Raw genomic sequence first — 22,940 nt, 5'->3', positions numbered from 1 at the left:
CGTTTGCGAGGAATCTCCACAACTTGGAGCCTCTCGCCCTTACACTTAAGATTCACAAAGAAGTACGGAGTAAGGTGGGAATGAGCAACACACACAAGACTTGAAAATCAGAGCAACAACACGCACACAAGTCGCAACAAGAGCTCGCAACGCAACACAAAGAGTTCACAACTCCACAAGAGCTCTATATGCTATCACAATGAAACGAATGCGTGAGATCGATGTCTTGGTGCTTAGAAGTGTTGTAGGAATGCTTGGTCTGCTCCTCCATGCGCCTAGGGGTCCCTTTTATAGCCCCAAGGCAGCTAGGAGTCGTTAACAACAATTCTGGAAGGCCATCTTTGCCTTCTGTCGTCGGGTGCACCGGACAGTCCGGTGCACACCGGACACTGTCCGGTGCCCGATTTGTTTCCATAAACAGCGCAGCTGACCGTTGCTGACCGATGCAGATCTGGCGCACCGGACAGTCCGGTGCACACCGGACAGTCCGGTGCCCCCTTCCGACCGTTGGCCAGTCCACGTGTCGCGCGCAGATTTCGCTGCCGACCGTTGGCTTTGCCGGCCGTTGGCTCACCGGACAGTCCGGTGCACACCGGACAGTCCGGTGAATTATAGCCGTACGCCGTCGGCAAATTTCCCGAGAGCGGCCAGTTTGCCCGAGGCAGCCTGGCGCACCGGACACTGTCCGGTGCACCACCGGACAGTCCGGTGCACCACCGGACAGTCCGGTGCCCCAGACCGAAACAGCCTTTTGGCTGTACACAGCCAATTCTCCTTCTTTCTTCTTTTCTCTGTTTCTATCACTTAGACAAGAATATTAGTACACAAAACCAATGTACTAAGGATTAGAAACATACCTTTACTTGTGATTTGCACTTTGTTTGTCCATTAGCATAAATTCACATTTAGGCACTTGTGTTGACACTCAATCACCAAAATACTTAGAAATGGCCCAAAGGCACATTTCCCTTTCAATTCTTCACAAGTAGATTCGTTAGTAGACCCAAATATGATATCATCAACATAAATTTGGCATACAAACAAATCATTGTCAAGAGTTTTAGTGAATAGAGTAGGATCGGCCTTTCCGACTTTGAAGCCATTAGCGATAAGGAAATCTCTAAGGCATTCATACCATGCTCTTGGGGCTTGCTTGAGCCCATAAAGCGCCTTAGAGAGTTTATAAACATGGTTAGGATACTCACTATCTTCAAAGCCGGGAGGTTGCTCAACATAGACCTCTTCCTTGATTGGTCCATTGAGGAAGGCACTTTTCACGTCCATTTGATAAAGCTTAAAGCCATGGTAAGTAGCATAGGCTAATAATATGCGAATTGACTCAAGCCTAGCTACGGGTGCATAGGTTTCACCAAAATCCAAACCTTCGACTTGTGAGTACCCCTTGGCCACGAGTCGAGCTTTGTTCCTAGTCACCACACCATGCTCGTCTTGCTTGTTGCGGAAGACCCATTTGGTTCCTACAACATTTTGGTTAGGACGTGAAACTAAATGCCATACCTCATTCCTAGTGAAGTTGTTGAGCTCCTCTTGCATCGCCACCACCCAATCCGAATCTTGAAGTGCTTCCTCTACCCTGTGTGGCTCAATAGAGGAAACAAAAGAGTAATGTTCACAAAAATGTGCAACCCGAGATCTAGTAGTTACCCCCTTATGAATGTCGCCGAGGATGGTGTCGACGGGGTGATCTCGTTGGATTGCTTGGTGGACTCTTGGGTGTGGCGGCCTTTGTTCCTCATCCTCCTTGTCTTTCTCATTTGCATCTCCCCCTTGATCATTGCCATCATCTTGAGGTGGCTCAATTGTTTGATCTTCTCTTTTATCAACTTGAGCCTCTTCCTCATTTTGAGTTGGTGGAGATGCTAGCGTGGAGGAGGATGGTTGATCTTGTGCAATTGGAGGCTCTTCGGATTCCTTAGGACACACATCTCCAAGGGACATGTTCCTAAGCGCGATGCATGGAGCCTGTTCTTCACCTATCTCATCAAGATCAACTTGCTCTACTTGAGAGCCGTTAGTCTCATCAAACACAACGTCACAAGAAACTTCAACTTGTCCAGTGGACTTGTTAAAGACTCTATATGCCCTTGTGTTTGAATCATATCCTAGTAAAAAGCCTTCTACAGTCTTAGGAGCAAATTTAGATTTTCTACCTCTTTTAACAAGAATAAAGCATTTGCTACCAAAGACTCTAAAATATGAAATGTTGGGCTTTTTACCGGTTAGGAGTTCATATGATGTCTTCTTGAGGATTCGGTGGAGATATAACCGGTTGGTGGCGAAGCAAGCGGTGTTAACCGCCTCGGCCCAAAACCGATCCGAAGTCTTGTACTCATCAAGCATGGTTCTTGCCATGTCCAATAGAGTTCGATTCTTCCTTTCCACTACACCATTTTGTTGTGGCGTGTAGGGAGAGGAGAACTCATGCTTGATGCCCTCCTCCTCAAGAAAGCCTTCTATTTGTGAGTTCTTGAACTCCGTCCCGTTGTCGCTTCTTATTTTCTTGATCCTTAAGCCGAACTCATTTTGAGCCCGTCTCAAGAATCCCTTTAAGGTCTCTTGGGTTTGAGATTTTTCCTGTAAAAAGAATACCCAAGTGAAGCAAGAATAATCATCCACAATTACAAGACAATACTTACTACCGCCGATGCTTATGTAAGCGATCGGGCCAAATAAATCCATGTGTAGGAGCTCCAGTGGCCTGTCGGTAGTCATAATGTTTTTGTGTGGATGATGGACACCAACTTGCTTCCCGGCTTGGCATGCGCTACAAATCCTGTCTTTCTCAAAATGAACATCGGTTAGTCCTAAAATGTGTTCTCCCTTTAGAAGCTTATGAAGATTCTTCATCCCAACATGGGCTAGTCGGCGATGCCATAACCAACCCATATTAGTCTTAGCAATTAAGCAAGTGTCGAGTTCAGCTCTATCAAAATCTACCAAGTATAGCTGACCCTCTAACACTCCCTTAAAAGCTATTGAATCATCACTTCTTCTAAAGACAGTGACACCTACATCAGTGAAAAGACAGTTGTAGCCCATTTGACATAATTGGGATACGGAAAGCAAATTGTAATCTAAGGAATCAACGAGAAAAACATTAGAAATTGAATGGTCAGGGGATATAGCAATTTTACCAAGGCCTTTGACCAAACCTTGATTTCCATCCCCGAATGTGATAGCTCGTTGGGGATCTTGGTTTTTCTCATATGAGGAGAACATCCTTTTCTCCCCTGTCATGTGGTTTGTGCACCCGCTGTCGAGTATCCAACTTGAGCCCCCGGATGCATAAACCTACAAAACAATTTTAGTTCTTGACTTTAGGTACCCAAACGGTTTTGGGTCCTTTGGCATTAGAAACAAGAACCTTGGGTACCCAAACACAAGTCTTAGAGCCCTTGTGTTTGCCCCCAACAAACTTGGCAACTACTTTGCCGGATTTGTTAGTCAAAATATAGGATGCATCAAAAGTTTTAAATGACATGTCATGATCATTTGATGCACTAGGAATTTTCTTTTTAGGCAACTTAGCACGGGTTGGTTGCCTAGAACTAGATGTCTCACTCTTATTCATAAAAGCATGGTTAGAACCGGAGTGAGACTTCCTAGAATGAATTTTCCTAATTTTGTCCTCGGGATAACCGGCAGGGTATAAAATGTAACCCTCGTTATCCTAAGGCATGGGAGCCTTGCCCTTAACAAAGTTGGACAATCTTTTAGGAGGGGCACTAAGTTTGACATTGTCTCCCCTTTGGAAGCCAATGCCATCCTTGATGCCCGGGCGTCTCCCATTATAAAGCATGCTACGAGCAAATTTAAATTTCTCATTCTCCAAGTTGTGCTCGGCAATTTTAGCATCTAATTTAGCTATATGATCATTTTGTTGTTTAATTAAGGTCATGTGATCATGAATAGCATTAACATCAATATCTCTACATCTAGTACAAATAGATACATGCTCAACGGTAGATGTAGAGGGTTTGCAAGATTTTAATTCAATGACCTTAGCATGCAACAAATCATTTTTAGTTCTAAGGTCGGAGATAGTAGCATTGCAAACATCAAAATTCTTAGCCTTAGCAATTAGTTTCTCATTCTCATTTCTAAGGCTAGCAATAGAAACATTCAACTCATCAATCCTAGCAAGCAAGTCAACATTATCATTTCTAGGATCAATGCAAACATGAGAATCAACCTTAGCAATTAATTTAACATTTTCATTTCTAAGGTTGGCAATAGTGTCATGGCATGTGCTTAGCTCACTAGAAAATTTGTTACATTTTTCTACTTCTAGAGCATAAGCATTTTTAACCTTAACATGTTTCTTATTTTCCTTGATTAGGAAGTCCTCTTGGGAGTCCAAGAGATCATCCTTTTCATGGATGGCACTAATTAGCTCATTTAATTTTTCCTTTTGTTCCATGTTAAGGTTGGCAAAAAGAGTACGCAAGTTATTCTCCTCATTTTTATCATCCTCATCACTAGATGTTTCATATTTAGTGGAGGACCTTGATTTTACCTTCTTTTTGCCGTCCTTGGCCATGAGACACTTGTGGCCGACGTTGGGGAAGAGAAGGCCCTTGGTGACGGCGATGTTGGCGGCGTCCTCATCGTCGGAGGAGTCGCTTGAGCTTTCGTCGGAGTCCCACTCTCGACAAACATGGGCATCGCCGCCCTTCTTCTTGTAGTACCTTTTCTTCTCCTTTCTTCTTCCCTTCTTGTCGTCGCCTCGGTCACTGTCACTAGATAAAGGACATTTTGCAATAAAATGACCGGGCTTACCACACTTGTAGCAAACCTTCTTGGAACGAGGTTTGTAATCCTTCCCCTTCCGTTGCTTGAGGATTTGGCGAAAGCTTTTGATGATTAAAGCCATCTCCTCGTTGTCAAGCTTGGAGGCGTCGATTGGCTGTCGACTTGGTGTAGCCTCCTCCTTCTTGTCTTCCGTCGCCTTGAATGCGACGGGTTGAGTTCCGGATGTGGAGGGTTCGTCGAGCTCGTTGATCTTCCTCGAGCCTTCGACCATGCACTCAAAACTAACAAAATGCCCGATAACTTCCTCGGGGGTCATTTTAGTATATCGACGATTACCACGAATTAATTGAACTTGAGTTGGGTTAAGGAAAATGAGGGATCTTAGAATAACCTTAACCATTTCGTGGTCGTCCCATTTTACGCTCCCGAGGTTGCGCACTTGGTTCACTAGGGTCTTGAGCCGGTTGTACATGTGTTGTGGCTCTTCCCCTTTGAGAAGCCGAAATCGACCGAGCTCCCCCTCGATCGTTTCCCGCTTGGTAATCTTGGTGAGCTCGTCTCCCTCGTGCGCGGTTTTGAGCACATCCCAAACCTCCTTGGCGCTCTTCAACCCTTGAACTTTGTTATACTCCTCTCTACTTAGTGAGGCGAGGAGTATTGTTGTTGCTTGTGAGTTGAAGTGCTCGATTTGGGCCACCTCATCCTCATCATAATCCTTATCCCCTATGGATGGTACCTGTGCACCAAACTCAACAACATCCCATATACTTTTGTGGAGTGAGGTTAGATGAAATCGCATTAAATCACTCCACCTAGCATAATCTTCACCATCAAAAGTTGGTGGTTTGCCTAATGGGACGGAAAGTAATGGAGTATGTCTAGATGTACGAGAGTAGTGCAAGGGGATCTTACTAAACTTCTTACGCTCTTGGCGTTTAGAAGTTACGGAGGGCGCGTCGGAGCCGGAGGTAGATGGTGATGAAGTATCGGTCTCGTAGTAGACCACCTTCCTCATCTTCTTTTGTTTGTCCTCACTCCGATGCGGCTTGTGGGAAGAGGACTTCTCCTTGTGGTGTGAAGAAGATCTCTTCTCCTTTCCTTTGGAGGAGTCCTTCCTCCTCTCCCTTCTCTTGATGCGGGACTCTTCCGAAGAAGTGCTCCCGTGGCTTGTAGTGGGCCTTTCGCCGGTCTCCATCTCCTTCTTGGCGTGATCTCCCGACATCACTTCGAGCGGTTAGGCTCTAATGAAGCACCGGGCTTTGATACCAATTGATAGTCGCCTAGAGGGGGGGTGAATAGGGCGAAACTGAAATTTACAAATATAAACACAACTACAAGCCGGGTTAGCGTTAGAAACAATAATGAGTCCGTGAGAAAGGGCGCAAAACAAATCGCAAGCGAATAACAAGTGAGACACGTGGATTTGTTTTACCGAGGTTCGGTTCTTGCAAACCTACTCCCCGTTGAGGAGGCCACAAAGGCCGGGTCTCTTTCAACCCTTTACCCTCTCTCAAACGATCCACTGATCGAGTGAGTTTTCTTCTTCTCAATCACTTGGGACACAAAGTCCCCACAAGGACCACCACACAATTGGTGTCTCTTGCTTCAATTACAAGTGAATGAATGTTGATCACAAGAACAAATGAGAAAGAAGGAAAAGCGATCCAAGCGCAAGAGCTCGAATGAACACGGCAAATCACTCTCTCTAATCACTAAGGCTTGATGTGGAGTTGGAGAGGATTTGATCTCTTTTGTGTGCTATGGAATGAATGCTAGAGCTCTTGTAATGGTGTTGAAGTGTAGAAACTTGGATGCAATGAATGGTGGGGTGGTTGGGGTATTTATAGCCCCAACCACCAACTTGACCGTTGGCTGGAGGCCTCTGTTCGATGGAGCACCGGACAGTCCGGTGCACACCGGACATGTCCGGTGCCCCTGCCACGTCATCAGTGCCGTTGGAATCTGACCGTTGGAGTTCTGACTTGTGGGCCACCCTTGATGTCCGGTGGCGCACCGGACAGCTTCTGTTCATTGTCCGGTGCGCCAGCATGGGCAAACCTGACGTCTGCGCGCGCTGCAGCGCATTTATTGCTTCTGCAGGTAGCCGTTGGCGCGGGATAGCCGTTGCGCTGGAGTCACACTGGACAGTCCGGTGTACACCGGACATGTCCGGTGAATTATAGCGGACGAGCCATTAACTTTTCCCGAAGCTGAAGAGTTCCTGAGGCCGCTCCTCCATGGCGCACCGGACACTGTCCGGTGTACACCGGACAGTCCAGTGATTTATAGCGCGAGTGCTTCTGGAAATTCCCGAAGGTGACGAGTTTGAGCTGGAGTCCCCTGGTGCACCGGACACTGTCCGGTGGTGCATCGGACACTGTCCGGTGGCACACCGGACAGTCCGGTGCGCCCAGACCAGAGGGCCTTCGGTTAGCTCTTTGCCCTTTTGTTGAACCCAACACTTGGTCATTTTATTGGCTATGTTGTGAACCTTTGATACCTGTATAACTTATAAACTAGAGCAAACTAGTTAGTCCAAAGATTTATGTTGGGCAATTCAACCACCAAAATTGTATAGGAACTAGGTGTAAGCCTAATTCCCTTTCAGTTCTCCATGTTCCAATTAAACAAAATGATCTTATCATGAACAATAATAGATAACCAACAATAATAAATCATATTGGAACATGGTCATGAATCATAGTATCATTAGCCCAAAAACCAAGTAGAGCAATAGCAAGACTACCCAATAATTTATTTGTTTGCAAGGTGAAAGGTAAACAATACTAGGTAACCTATTAGGTCCCATCAGCTTAACCTAACTGTGCCACGGTGATTAAGAATCATGAACATTATTAGGTCAAAGAAAGTGATCAAGGACACAACTTGCCTTTTACTTGCGATAACCTTGTTGTCCAGATGCTGACCCAAAAGTTGGGCTCCAGATTCCTCGTCACCTCGCCTCTACTCGTAGCAATACATACAATCAACAAATAATGGATATGGTAACATTACACCAAAACATGGGAACAAACTGCGTAAGAATATTCTACGCGTCGCTACGAGATCGTAGGTTCAAGAACCACTAAAATCGGAGTTACGGTTAAAAAGATATGGTTTTCAGAAGTTTTATGTGATTAAATATGAAAACTATGTCTATGTTGATTAATAAATCATGTGAGAAAGATATTCCAAAGAAAACACTAATTCAACTTTAATCTAAGTTATAACTTGATTAGAAAACATATTTTAGTCAAATTATAACTAGGGACTGAAAACATTACTTTAACTTTAATTAGAAAAGTTAATCCAATGAACATAGGGTAAACAAATTAATTATTCATTTTTGAAAACATGTTACATGATAAAGATAAGGTTACTAAAGTGTAGACAATTTGATTACGAAGCTAACGCAATTTGAACGGAGTAAATCGGAGTTAAAACGGAGGAGATATGGATTTTACGAGATTTCAGATTTATTTTTCTACTAAAAATCATTTTCAGATCTATTTTATATAATTTAATAAAGGATCTGGACGGCGGCCACTATTACCCGGGAATTCAGGGGCTTTTGCGAGAATTTTAGGACTGATCGGTAAGACTCTTCATACAAGCATGGATGGCGGGTTCATATAGATATTTTTCAGGGTCTCTTTAACAAAAGTACATGGCGGAGGGGTATAGTGTACTCTGAGCCGCTGGATTAGAAATCAAGGGCTCAGATCATAAGTCCGAAGGGTTACGTGACCAGAGCCGTGCAACCCCCGATCTGCGGTCTGGATTTTATTATGCCGCGATCCGATCTTGTCCCTTGGATCCAGATCGGATGGACCACCAAACATTGGTCGTACCGTTACCAGGTTTCTAATCTCAGCCGACCACGGGAGAATCCATGGCTAACGCGCTACTTCTTCCTCCAGCATACGGTCACGGCGGCGGATGCGCCCCACGGCGATGGGCTCGCCGGAGCAGCATGCATCTAGGCGCCCGCGTGTACTAGACCCGACTCTGATAGTAGATACGCAAAACTGAGACGGATGCAAACCTCGGTAGAAGACTCTCACCTCGATTGGCGCGCGCAGAAGCTCTGTCCGCGGTACAGGGCGGATCCGCCGCGAGTAAATTGCTCCGATGAGCAATTCCGGCGGCTCCAAGGGGATTCGCGCACGGATCAAGCCTCCCTCGGACTTCACTGGTCCCGTAGAAGTTCCTGGACGACTCGCCTGGGACGAACCGGCGGCGTTCTCGCGGGTCGTCGACGGCAGCATCTCCCCTCCCTCCCTATCTCTCTCTTGGCGACTTGCAGCAACACCGAGCTTTCGCGCTTGGCTGATTAGATGGTCAGGGGTGCGGAACGTCCCCGCATATAAACACCGGCACCCAGGTCACGCGGTGCGCAGCAATCCGCAACGAACTCGCGGCGGCGGTTATGGCAGACGGTTACGCGGCCACACATTCGAGAAGTTTGTTACAACGACAATGCTGCAGCCCCGGCCCCACATGTCAGTGGAACGGAGACGCAGCGCGCGGAGCAGAATCACAGAACAAGCGGGCCCACATGCCGGTCTCTGCGGACGGGAACGCGGGAGTCTGTTGTGCAAGACACGGAGTGCACGCGCTTCGCTCGCGTCGGGGATTTGGCTGGGAAGAAGGCTCTGGTGTGTGGACCCCAATCGTCAGCGAAAAGCACCCAACACAGCACAGGCGGGTCTGGCTGGCTATCGGCCCCACCGGTCGGACACAGGGTGCGGCTGGGAAGCTGGGAAGCTGAAAAGCGGCCCCGCAGATCAGGGCGCGCGCGGTGTGGCGGGATGGGCCGCGCGGTGAGGTTAAGTGGGCTGGTGGGAAGGCTTACGGCCCAAGTGCAGGTCCGAACTTCTTCTTTTTTTCCTGTTTTGTTTTCTTATCCTTTCCAAGTTTCAAATTCAAACTATGTTTTGAAATTTGAATTCAAATTAAGTGCACATTCGAAGAATCCAGCATGATGCAAATTAAATATATATTTACTATCTTATTTATGAGAATGCTTTTAAATATGAAATGCTTACATATAAATGATATATCTTAATAAAATATCATTTTGTGTGTGTAGTTTATTTGAAAGTGAATTAATATTCATTACTTATTTACTTCTAGGAAAGTTCAATATTTAATCAAGGGTAACTTTAATTCAGGTATTTCTAGTTATATAGTTCATGAGAAGAATAATCCATTTTAGAAAATAGATTGAAGAGCTTTCTATTTTTATGTTTTTCTCTTCTGGATTTCAAACTAAATTCCAATTTCAAAAGTTTTAGGTTCTATATTTGACTAACAACATTTTTGTATTGCCAACCATTTATTTTAGGAGGAAATAACTTTAAAAGTGAGAAACCTATATTAAGGGTCATTTTTATTCTTCTTCTTTTGGGGAAACTTTATAAATCCGATTTTGGGTGTTACAAATTCTACCCCCTTAAAAATAATCTCGTCCTCGAGATTAGTAAGAAAGGGATGTAGAAGGTTTGTTTCAAGTCTTTAATACTAGTTAGTAGATGATTAGGAAAAATAGGTATACTATGACTAGTTAATAGGTAGAATTCAAAAAAGTTGGGGTAAGAGAAGGTTAGGCAAGGAAAACTTCTATCCTGGATGGTGGATCCTGCCTTATTTGGAGATCTTATCTGGCTTCTGTGCTTCCTTGACGAGGTTGATCTATCCCTTCTCCGGTCTTGGTGTCTCCATCCAAGCTAGGGACATATGGCTAAGATAGTTGTGAGTAGAATAGACTACATTAAGTAGGTCAAGATCTGGTTTAATGTTAGGTTGGAATGGATAGTCATCATGAACATGTTGGTTAGATCGTTTCTTTCATGGTCGAGTTGGTCCAAGGCTCCATTTTAGGATTAAGCGAACTAGGTTAAAACATGTTCATAGGAGTAGAGTCTAATCTGTTTCACCAGTATTAGCTAACCTATTAAGCAATTCATATTAGATTAGATCTGATTTAGCTAGGCTATGTTGCATTAGGTTAGATTAGATCACATCAGGTTAGATGGGATCTATATTAGATTGGATTAAATTGGTCTATCTAGATCAGATTGGATTAGGTCATGGTTGTTCCTCTTAGGGTAGGTCAGTAGATTTATTAGGATCAGATAAATCTATTAGGATAGAATCTTTTAAGATAAGATGGATCTTATTAGGATAGGATAGACCTAATAAGATATGACATTTTCTTGTTTGTTTTATCTTTTTCTAAGGGGGATAATTTAAGTTGAATAGGTATTTTATTTTATTTATTTAATTTAGTTCATTTATTTATATAGATGCAATTGTGGACATTACTCCACAACTCATCACACTCAATCAAAGAGCCAAATCAAGCAGGTATCATAAGAACAAGCATTCAAGTGCATAAATACCTATAAAAATAGTTTTTTTATTCCTAGGATTAGGTGTCCTATTCCTAATGGCCACTTTAGGTGTAGGATTCCAAAGTGTGAAATCCCTTTTTGTCTTTGAAGTGAAGAGGTAAGATGAGTCAGAGGATAAGTAGCACAAGATGAGAAAAGATCTAGAAAAGATCAAGGAAAGTTTAGAAAGAATCGGAGTAAAGGTAAGTAGGTAAGGGTTGTCCAGGTCTATCTAGGTTACGTCCTACAGTCAACATTGCTCCGATACCACTACTGTCACACCCGGATTTTTAGGGGCAAACCCGGGCGCGACTCACATGCGTGACAGGATCAAGTCTCACACATATGATGACTCATGGTATAGATATCAATGTCATATCTTTATTAAATAATCGGAGTTCTGTACAAAATAACTATAATATATTACACCATATGACGACGATGATCCTCCACAATCCCTAGTTGACTGGGAGACGACGGCCTAGATCTCTCCGAACTCATCTTCATCAAAGTCTTCCTCCTTGCCTGGAATGCACCTGTTCTTAACCTGGGGTGGGAGTAAGCAAGGGTGAGCTCCCATACGGTCATCGCTCAACAAGTTGTGGGGAATAATGTGCATGAGCTCACTTACGGTGGGGGCTCATGTAGTGTAAGGCTTACCAAGGAAAATGGTTAAGGCTGAGCATTGCTTTTAATAAGTTGGTCAAAATTTTATTAGCAGTTACTAAGTATAAGTATATACCAACCCAATTAAATAATTGATCACAATAATAATAATTCCCACAATGCAATGCAAATGCATGTCAAATTAAGTTTAGTTCCATAATTTACTCATGTGAGGGTCCGAGCCGCTCTTGACCGTGAGCACGGCTGATATACCAGTTTTACACTCTGCAGAGGGTGCGCATCTTTACCCACAAGTCGTGTTACCTATTTGCCAAGGGATCGCGACTTCCCATTCATCTCTACCGAGGAGACGAGGCAGGGTCCCACTACGAGGCCTTTACAAAGTTCCACTAGCTTTAGAAAACCCGCTACGGTTTCTGCGAGAAGGGGGCGATATAGGAATCCCTTGTCCGAAAAGCCATCGCAGCATGATCGACCCGAGAACCTCCCTATACCGGCAGCTCCTAACACCGCGGTTGCCCCTTTCGGGTAAGGTAGTCCTCCACTAGCTTTCCTAATTAGTTAGCCAAGGGCGTCCCATTCCACCCTTGTGGTAGCACTATTTTCTCGGGTGGTTCTCCATGTTCCAATTAAACAAAGTGATCTTATCATGAACAATAATAGATAACCAACAATAATAAATCATATTGAAACATGGTCATGAATCATAGTATCATTAGCCCAAAAACCAAGTAGAGCAATAGCAAGACTACCCAATAATTCATTTGTTTGCAAGGTGTAGGGTAAACAATACTAGGTAACCTATTAGGTCCCATCAGCTTAACCTAACTATGCCACGGTGATTAAGAATCATGAACATTATTAGGTCAAAGAAAGTGATCAAGGACACAACTTGCCTTTTACTTGCGATAACCTTGTTGTCCAGATGCTGACCCAAAAGTTGGGCTCCAGATTCCTCGTCACCTCGCCTCTACTCGTAGTAATACATACAATCAACAAATAATGGATATGGTAACATTACACCAAAACATGGAAACAAACTACGTAAGAATATTCTACGCGTCGCTACGAGATCGTAGGTTCAAGAACCACAAAAATCGGAGTTACGGTTAAAAAGATATGGTTTTCAGAAGTTTTATGTGATTAAATATGAAAACTATGTCTATGTTGATTAATAAATCATGTGAGAAAGATATTCCAAAGAAAACACTAATTCAACTTTAATCTAAGTTATAACTTGATTAGAAAACATATTTTAGTCAAATTATAACTAGGGACTGAAAACATTACTTTAACTTTAATTAGAAAAGTTAATCCAGTAAACATAGGGTAAACAAATTAATTATTCATTTTTGAAAACATGTTACATGATAAAGATAAGGTTACTAAAGTGTAGACAATTTGATTACGAAGCTAACGCAATTTGAACGGAGTAAATCGGAGTTAAAACGGAGGAGATATGGATTTTACAAGATTTCAGATTTATTTTTCTACTAAAAATCATTTTCAGATCTATTTTATATAATTTAATAAAGGATCTGGACGGCGGCCACTATTACCCGAGAATTCAGGGGCTTTTGCGAGAATTTTAGGACTGATCGGTAAGACTCTTCATACAAGCATGGATGGCGGGTTCATATAGATATTTTTCAGGGTCTCTTTAATAAAAGTACATGGCGGAGGGGTATCGTGTACTCTGAGCCGCTGGATTAGAAATCAAGGGCTCAGATCATAAGTCCGAAGGGTTACGTGACCAGAGCCGTGCAACCCCCGATCTGCGGTCTGGATTTTATTATGCCGCGATCCGATCTTGTCCCTTGGATCCAGATCGGATGGACCACCAAACATTGGCCGTACCGTTACCAGGTTTCTAATCTCAGCCGACCACGGGAGAATCCACGGCTAACGCGCTACTTCTTCCTCCAGCATACGGTCACGGCGGCGGACGCGCCCCACGGCGATGGGCTCGCCGGAGCAGCATGCATCTAGGCGCCCGCGTGTACTAGACCCGACTCTGATAGCAGATAAGCAAAACTGAGACGGATGCAAACCTCGGTAGAAGACTCTCACCTCGATTGGCGCGCGCAGAAGCTCTGTCCGCGGTACAGGGCGGATCCGCCGCGAGTAAATTGCTCCGATGAGCAATTCCGGCGGCTCCAAGGGGATTCGCGCACGGATCAAGCCTCCCTCGGACTTCACTGGTCCCGTAGAAGTTCCTGGACGACTCGCCTGGGACGAACCGGCGGCGTTCTCGCGGGTCGTCGACGACAGCATCTCCCCTCCCTCCCTATCTCTCTCTTGGCGACTTGCAGCAACACCGAGCTTTCGCGCTTGGCTGATTAGATGGTCAGGGGTGCGGAACGTCCCCGCATATAAACACCGGCACCCAGGTCACGCGGTGCACAGCAATCCGCAACGAACTCGTGGCGGCGGTTACAGCAGACGGTTACGCGGCCACACATTCGAGAAGTTTGTTACAACGACAATGCTGCAGCCCCGGCCCCACGTGTCAGTGGAACAGAGACGCAGCGCGCGGAGCAGAATCACAGAACAAGCGGGCCCACATGCCGGTCTCTGCGGACGGGAACGCGGGAGTCTGTTGCGCAAGACACAGAGTGCACGCGCTTCGCTCGCGTCGGGGATTTGGCTGGGAAGAAGGCTCTGGTGTGTGGACCCCGATCGTCAGCAAAAAGCACCCAACACAGCACAGGCGGGTCTGGCTGGCTATCGGCCCCACCGGTCGGAGACAGGGTGCGGCTGGGAAGCTGAAAAGCGGCCCCGCAGATCAGGGCGCGCGCGGTGTGGCGGGATGGGCCGCGCGGTGAGGTTAAGTGGGCTGGTGGGAAGGCTTACGGCCCAAGTGCAGGTCCGAACTTCTTATTTTTTTTTCCTGTTTTGTTTTCTTATCCTTTCCAAGTTTCAAATTCAAACTATGTTTTGAAATTTGAATTCAAATTAAGTGCACATTCGAAGAATCAGCATGATGCAAATTAAATATATATTTACTATCTTATTTATGAGAATGCTTTTAAATATGAAATGCTTACATATAAATGATATATCTTAATAAAATATCATTTTGTGTGTGTAGTTTATTTGAAAGTGAATTAATATTCATTACTTATTTACTTCTAGGAAAGTTCAATATTTAATCAAGGGTAACTTTAATTCAGGTATTTCTAGTTATATAGTTCATGAGAAGAATAATCCATTTTAGAAAATAGATTGAAGAGCTTTCTATTTTTATGTTTTTCTCTTCTGGATTTCAAACTAAATTCCAATTTCAAAAGTTTTAGGTTCTATATTTGACTAACAACATTTTTGTATTGCCAACGATTTATTTTAGGAGGAAATAACTTTAAAAGTGAGAAACCTATATTAAGGGTCATTTTTATTCTTCTTCTTTTGGGGAAACTTTATAAATCCGATTTTGGGTGTTACAGTACCTCATCAACAATGAGCATATCATTCAGTTTTCTTTATAAATTCTGCTGATGAATTTGTTCCCAGTTTATTCATGTCATTTCTTAGTATCCATGCAAACTGAAACTCTGCACTTGGACACTGAAACTGACCCTCTGAACATCGATGTTTGCTAATAATGATCTGTTCAGCTCGCGCTCCGAACACGCCGGTGGAGTGGGCGACGCGGATGACTATCGCCAAGGGCACGGCGCGTGGCCTAGCGTACCTCCACGACGACATGAGCATCGTGCACGGCAATCTGAGCATGTGTCTCTCCCCTTATGCCAATGCAAGATATAGAGCAACCATAGGCACATACAAAGATTCTTGTTTCATCATCCGCTCCTCAGAGAGAGAAACGAAAGCGAGGGCAAAGAAGCAGGAACAAGTTCCCTACTAAAGGACAGACTGTTGTTGTCGATGAGGTTAACCTTATTGGTGAGCCCACTCAGCCTGAGGGCGTACATTCCCGGTTTGCAAGCTCGATAAGAGCAACAGTAAGGGACATTCTGGATTGCTCAATACCGACTTGGTCCCTTGTTCTCGTTGGTGAGAAGAGAAAAATATGGAAGAAGTTGTTGGAGGCATTTGGTCTCCCTCGTGATCCTGGAGACCTAGTCGAGAAGTTTGCAATGAAACAGGCAGCGAAAACTTTCAAGACGTTGGAGGTCGGAATTAAATCCTAAATTTCACATGTTGGGTCGTACGCTGTACAACCAATTCGGGAAGATCAAACTTGATCAATGGAAAAGGTTTTGTGAACAGAAGAGCCCACTTGAGGCGGTAGCCTTGAGTGTCTTGAACAGTCAGCAAGCGAAGCAGAACATACACCCTCACCGTCTCGGCTCGGGTGGATATGCCCTGAAGGTTGAATAGTGGAGAGCAGAGGCTGAGGCTGCTAGGCAAGCTGGTGTCCCGTATAAATATGAGGGCTTGGACGATCGCTCGTATTGCTGGGTTAGAGCAAGGGAAGTTAAGGACAAAGAAACTGGGCAGCTAGTAATCACTGATGCACATATTGCAGCAGCCATGGAGGCAGCAATACAGTCACTTTCTCAAAAGAAAATGCAAGGAGAATTTATACCGAGACGAGAGGTGGATGAGCTTAGTGTCGCCCTAGGCAACAAGGAGCACCCTGGTCGTGTGCGGGGCTCCTCCTCCAAGTTTGGATTTAAGCATGGTTTTCCACAGGAGTTGGGACTACCCATGCTCTGTTTAATGGACTACTACGTACTAGATGATTTATGATGATGACGATGCTTGCTTAGTTTGCATTGGTCAAGGAAGGCTTTTATTACTAATTTTTTTCTCATCCAACGAGGGATTAAGTTAACAATTGATCCACACATGCGCAAGGCGCTTCTCGTGTCTTGTATAAGGGCATGTACAACCCAATTAAATGAGGTGTCTCTTGGGGGCTAAGTGTAAAAAAATTAAGAGACGGGCTCTTCGTGAAGAGCTCGTCTCTACACCACTCTCTATACATACTGTGTCTTGACTGTATTTATGTTTTGGAGGCTTAGGATTGTATTATGCAGTCACTTAGTTGTCTCTTGTACTTGAAAAAACCGAGCCGGAGTCTCTAGGTTGTACATGCCCTCAGGATTCTAGCCTAGTTTAACACAATGAAAGGACTGACAATCGGGCACTGACCATGCATGCACACACACACAAGGGGGTCGGGTGGGGTCCCCTTTGCTGCAACTGCAATAGTAGTAAGGGGGTGTTTGGTTCTAGGGACTAAAGTTTAGTCCGGGTCACGTCAAACGTTTAACTTTCAAATAGGAGTATGAAATATAGACCCAACCAACTGGACTAGATTCGTCTCATCTTTTAGTCTTCGGCTGAGTAATTAGTTTTATAATCCGACTACATTTAATAACCGGAACGGAGGTTGAAATATTCGATGTGACAGGGGCTAAATTTTAGCTGGGGGTAACCAAACACCCCCTAATAAACAACTAGTAGACCCACGAGACTGTGTTGCCCCCCACCGTGCAACTTCCAACAGCCATGATGCGCTAATTCGAGCACTGTCTGGTGCCTTTTCCGCCTACCTACCTTACCTGTGACTCTGTGAGTAGGGGTGTAAACGGTACGGATATTATCCGAGCATCTGATCGTTCCAAAAGGCAAATTATTCGGCTGGATAGTTTTTTCGGATATCCACAGAATATTCGGATTTTGGATTCGGATTAAGACAGTACAGTTCGGATATCGGATACGAATATGAGATGACTGATATCCGTCGAATTTTCGGATATCCGGATATCTTCTCGGTTACCTTTCCGGATTTCAGATTTCGGATATCCGGGCATGTTCCCAGATACCTTCCCAGATTTCGGATAGTTACATGTGGAATCACTCTAAGTATCCAAGTTTCAACATAATCAATAATCACTTTATCATTATCATATGGAGACTTGAGGTTATAATCTTATAGAATGTTTATTGGTCCTGGTAACCTATTTGCAATTTTCAGTCGACACTAGAATATTTTATGAATTTAATTGCATTTTGATAATTTTCTGTATAAAAAATTAATAATACACAAATAGTCTTAGAAATTCATGAAATTTGACGGAGGGGCAATATATGTCCATATAACATCCTAAAAATGTTTGGGCCATAAAATCCATAAAATGTCAGCGTTTCTTTCAATTCACTTTCACTTGTTACGTGAGTTACATACGAAATCACCTTAAGTATCCAAATTTCAACATAATCAATACTTCACTTTATCATTTTCACATAGGGACTTGAAGTTATCTTCTTATAGGATGTTTATTAGTTTTGGTAACTTATTTGCAATTTTCAGTCAACATTAGAGTATTTTACGGATTTAATTGCATTTCGATGATTTTCTACAGAAAGAAATTAATAATACACAAATAGCCTCAAAAATTCATGAAATTTGACGGAGGGGTAACATATGTCCACATAGAATTCTCAAAAATGTTTGGATCATAAAGTCTATAAGATGCTAGTGATTCTTTCATTTCACTTCCACTTATTACGTGAGTTACATGTGAAATCACCATAAGTATCCAAGTTTCAACATAATCAATACTTCACTTTATCATTTTCACGTAGGGACCTGAGGTTATCTTCTTATATAATGTTTATTGATCTTGGTAACTTATTTGCAATTTTCGGTCGAAACTAGAATATTTTATGGATTAAATTGTATTTTGATGATTTTCTACATAAAGAAATTAATAATACACAAATAGTCTCAGAAATTCATGAAACTTGACGTAGGGGCAACATATGCCCGCATAGCATCCTCAAAAAATGTTTGAACCATAAAATCCACAAGACGCCAACATTTATTTCATTTCACTTCTACCTGTTGCGTGAGTTACCTGTGAAATCACCATAAGTATCCAAGCTTCAATATAAACAATACTTCACTTTTTATCATTTTTGTGTGGGTACTTGAGGTTATATTCTTGTAGAATGTTTATTAGTCTTGATAACTTATTTGCAATTTTCGATCGACACTAGAATATTTTATGAATTTAGTTGCACTTTAACGATTTTATACCTAAAGAAATTAGTAATACACAAAATAGCCTTAGAAATTCATAAAATTTTATGGAGGTGTAGCATATGTCCACATATAATCCTAAAAAAATATTTGGACTCAAGGAGGGCTAAATGATTACAAGAACTATGATATGTGTGGAATTGTATCTCACATGATATCCGACAAAAATATTTGTTACCGACGGTATTTGTGTCCGACTAGTTCTGGATTCGACACACAACTATCCGTATTTGTATTCGAGAACATCCGTATTTGTATTCGTATTCGAAGATATCCGTATTCGAATTCGAATCCGAATAAAAATATAAAAACAAATATGGTTTCAGTGATATTTGTCCGTATTCGATCCGATTACACCCCTATCTGTGAGGCTGTGACCCCTCCTCCTGCACAGTCGCATCCAACATGCTGGCACTTGATTCAGACACAGCACCCTTGTCGTTAGTCGTTGCACAGGCCGGCCTCTTTTGTCTACGTTACTGACGTGGTGGCCACGTGAGTTGCAGTGTGCGATTACAATTGATGATGCGCGTGCTAAATGTAAAGCTTGCAATCATAGTCATGCTGCAGAGCAAACAATCACTTACGCATGCGTGATGGCTTTGCTGAATGATAGAAATGAAATGAAACTTTGAGATAAATTCTGAGCAAGCAGGTAGTAGTACTTTGCATGATGGCATTGCCAAGTGGCCAATGTTTATAGCAAATTTAGTAGTACTATTTAGCCAAAATGGATGATTAGTTGATGCCGCTGATTTAACGGTAATTATTCGTGCGTGACGACTGAAAACGACGGGTGCATATATATGCAGGTTCTACGCGGCGGAGGTGGTGGCGGCGCTGGAGTACATCCACATGATGGACATCGTGTACCGCGACCTCAAGCCGGAGAACGTCCTCGTCCGCGCCGACGGCCACATCATGCTCACCGACTTCGACCTCTCCCTCAAGTGCGACCCCACGGCTCCAACTCTGGCGCACGTCATCTCCGACCCGCTCTCCCTCGCCGCCCGCTCCGGCGCCGCCGCGTCCTGCGCCATCTCCTCCTGCATCGTCCCCGCCGCCTCCTGCTTCCAGCTCTTCCCTGGCCGCGGCCGCCGGCGTCGATGCTGGCGCACCAAGAAGCTATCGTCGAACAGCGGCAACAATTTCGCCTCCAGCGGCGGCGGCGGCGGCAGTAGCGGCAGCGGGCTGGAGCTGGAGTTTGTGGCGGAGCCGGTGGAGCTGCGATCGATGTCGTTCGTGGGCACGCACGAGTACCTGGCGCCGGAGATCGTGTCTAGGCAAGGGCACGGCAACTCGGTGGACTGGTGGACGCTGGGCGTCTTCGTCTTCGAACTCCTCTACGGGGTCACGCCGTTCAAGGGCTACGACAACGAGATGACGCTGGCCAACATCGTGGCGCGCGCTCAAGTTCCCCAAGGACCCGACGGTCTTGTCTGCCGCCAGGGACCTCGTCACTGCGCTCCTCGCCAAGGACCCCGCTCGACACCTCGGCGCCACCGTTGGCGTCGCCGCAATCAAGCGCCACCCTTTCTTCGCCGGCGTCAACTGGGCGCTCCTCCGCTGCGCCGCGCCGCCCTACGTGCCGCCACCGTTCAGCGTCGTCGCCAACGCCAAGGCTGGCGGTCGGAGCAACGGCAACGCAGTTGTGGACGACGACGACGACGACGTGTCGGACGACAGTTGTCCCGGCACGCCCGTGGAGTATTACTAGAAAGAAGAAGCCAAGGAGAAGAAGCGTCGACCGTGTCCGTCCGGCGTCGTACGTGCGACGCGCACAAGAAAGAAGCCGCTGGTCGGTTGGTTCCGTCGTGTCGCCGGAGCGGGGTGGGCCCCAATCAGGCACCTCCTCTTGTCCGAGTCCGGCGGGGGCAGGCACGTGCACGTGGTGGGGGCATGGATGGACCACGGCGCATGGCGCGCACGAGGCGGCCGGCCGGCCAGAGGAGGCAGGGGTGCGCTGTCGCCTCAGGCTTAGTTTGGATACTCTAGTAATGAGTGGGATTAGAGTGGATTGACATGTATTGAGCGGGTATTTGATCTATTGGGGATTTATACCCTCTTCAATCCCTCCAAAACACTCTAATCCCAAAGTATCCAAACTAGGCCTCAAGTGGCTGCCGGCTGCGTGTCTCCGGCTCCGAGAGAGCTCGAGCTCGCGTCCGGGGATTTTACCAATAACCTAATGCTGTTTCTTGTTGCTGCATGGCTGCAACACGCATGTCATTAGCATGGCACCTGCCTGCCTTGGTCAGTACCACCCTGTCCCTGTAGTTCTTGTTCTAATATAAATAGTACTACCTCCGTTCTCGAATATTTATCGCTCGCTAGTTCATTTTTGAACTAAACGGTGACAAATAAAAAAGAACGGAGGGAGTAGTATATATGATGTTATTATTAGGGGGTTCTGCTTGGAATGCAGGAAATGTAAGAGGTGAACATCTTGTGTTCCAAGCAGGACCTCCATCAGAATTTGTATCATGTTGGAATCAGTCAATTGTTGTATTATGTTCATCGTGAGTACTAGTACTTGCTAGCACTAGCAAGATGGTAGTGCAACTGTGCAAGCTACTGTTTTTTTTTTTTGGGAGAGAGAGAAGGATAGAATCCAAACTGTTCTTGGTGTTAGAACGGTAGGGGATGGAGACATCAGACGACATGAGACATGGGCATGCTAATTGTAACACCCAAAATTCCTATGATGGTAGGTTTGAAGAATTCTCCAACAAAAACAAGTAAAAATGTCTTATAATAAGAATTTTCTCTACTTTTGAAATTACTCTTCCTAAAATAAAGAAAAGATGAACAGGGAATCTTGAATTAAACTAAGCATTTGAAAAGAGATATTGTCTTGCACTAAATGAGGGCACTATTAACCAACTTTAGGTTTGAATCTTGATACTAGAATTATAATTTGAACTTCAGAAAAAAAAAAACAAAGGAAAAGTTTTCAATTTGTTTAATTAAGGGACTTGCTTCCTTTGTATGCATACAAGCATTTTTCTAAGAAGATAAATAATTAGTATACAAACATACTTGCATCATGCTGGTTCTTTGATGTATTTGGTTTATATTCAAAGCCCCAAACTAAGTTTGAATTTGTTTGAAAACTAAAATCTGAAAATAGAAAAGAAATAAGAAAAACAGAAAATAAAATGAGAAAGAGAAGAAGTGTACCTGTGCTTTCTTACCTGTTCGGCCCAAGGTCCCGCGCGGCCCAACTTCCCTCGCCGTGCCACATCACCAGCCAGCACGCCCTCTCGTCCATTTCACCGGCGTGTGGGCCCAGCAAGTCGGGTCCTCGGTCATGGAGCGAACAAAGCAAACTCCCGAAGTCTGCGCGCTCTCGTCCGGTCTCTGGCAGTGGGGCCCTCGTATTAGATTTCTCCTCTTCCTATCGCATCGGACTCCAACAGAAATCCGAGCACCCGGGGATCACGGCGACTCGCGTGGTTATCCCTTCGACCGGCGAGCGTATAAATTCGTGCCATGCTCGCTTCACCTTGGCCATCCAAAACGAAAACCCGATGCCGTGAGTCGCCATCGCCGCGGAGAAAAGCGCAGAGAGAGATAAAGATATCCGCCACACGGGCATCCTACCTACATCGCCGCTCGGGGCTCGGCGTGCGGTCTGGGCGATTCGCCGGGGCACCCCGCGCTTGGGCGCAGCCATCTCGAGCGTGGAGCATGGCCGGAATTCAAGGGAAGTGCACGGGAACTTGCATCTCGTGGCGGATCCGCGCTGCACCATCGACCAAGCCTCGCATTCATCTCCACTGACGGTGAGGCACTCTATCATACTCGCTATGATTCCCACATCGTGTAGAACATGCTGTTTCGGAGTTTGGGCCGGCGGACTGCCAGTGCACGCACGCCGGCCATGGCGCCGCCGTGTGGTGAGGGCCTAGGCGCCGCCGGTCTCTCAACCGAAGTAGGGGGGATGAGGCGGTTGGGGTAGAAGGGGGGATTGCCGTTGGATTCGCAGTGGGTGGCCGAGATTAGATTAAATATACCCCTTCGGCTCAACCAGATCTGAGCCATTGATCCCGCGATCAACGGCTCGCGTTCGTCCGCAAGTGTTAGTCGGGGTAAAATCGCAAAAGAGTCCCCAAGCTCCTTTATAATTA

General features: G+C 45.0%; 2 pseudogenes; both read left to right on the top strand.

The window, feature by feature from the left end:
* The window catches only part of LOC103630880 (probable leucine-rich repeat receptor-like protein kinase IMK3), a 52,055-nt pseudogene extending 36,395 nt beyond the window's left edge, over positions 1-15,660 (top strand).
* Positions 15,661-19,238: 3,578 nt separating this feature from the next.
* On the top strand, positions 19,239-21,422 carry LOC103629065 (serine/threonine-protein kinase AGC1-5-like; annotated as a pseudogene).
* The last annotated feature ends 1,518 nt before the right edge of the window (positions 21,423-22,940 follow it).

This window comes from Zea mays, chromosome 6, assembly GCF_902167145.1.
Source record: "Zea mays cultivar B73 chromosome 6, Zm-B73-REFERENCE-NAM-5.0, whole genome shotgun sequence".
NCBI classification, from domain to species: Eukaryota; Viridiplantae; Streptophyta; class Magnoliopsida; order Poales; family Poaceae; genus Zea; species Zea mays.
The sequence above is the reverse complement of the archived record's forward strand: the minus strand, read 5'-3'. Positions and strand labels throughout refer to the sequence as shown.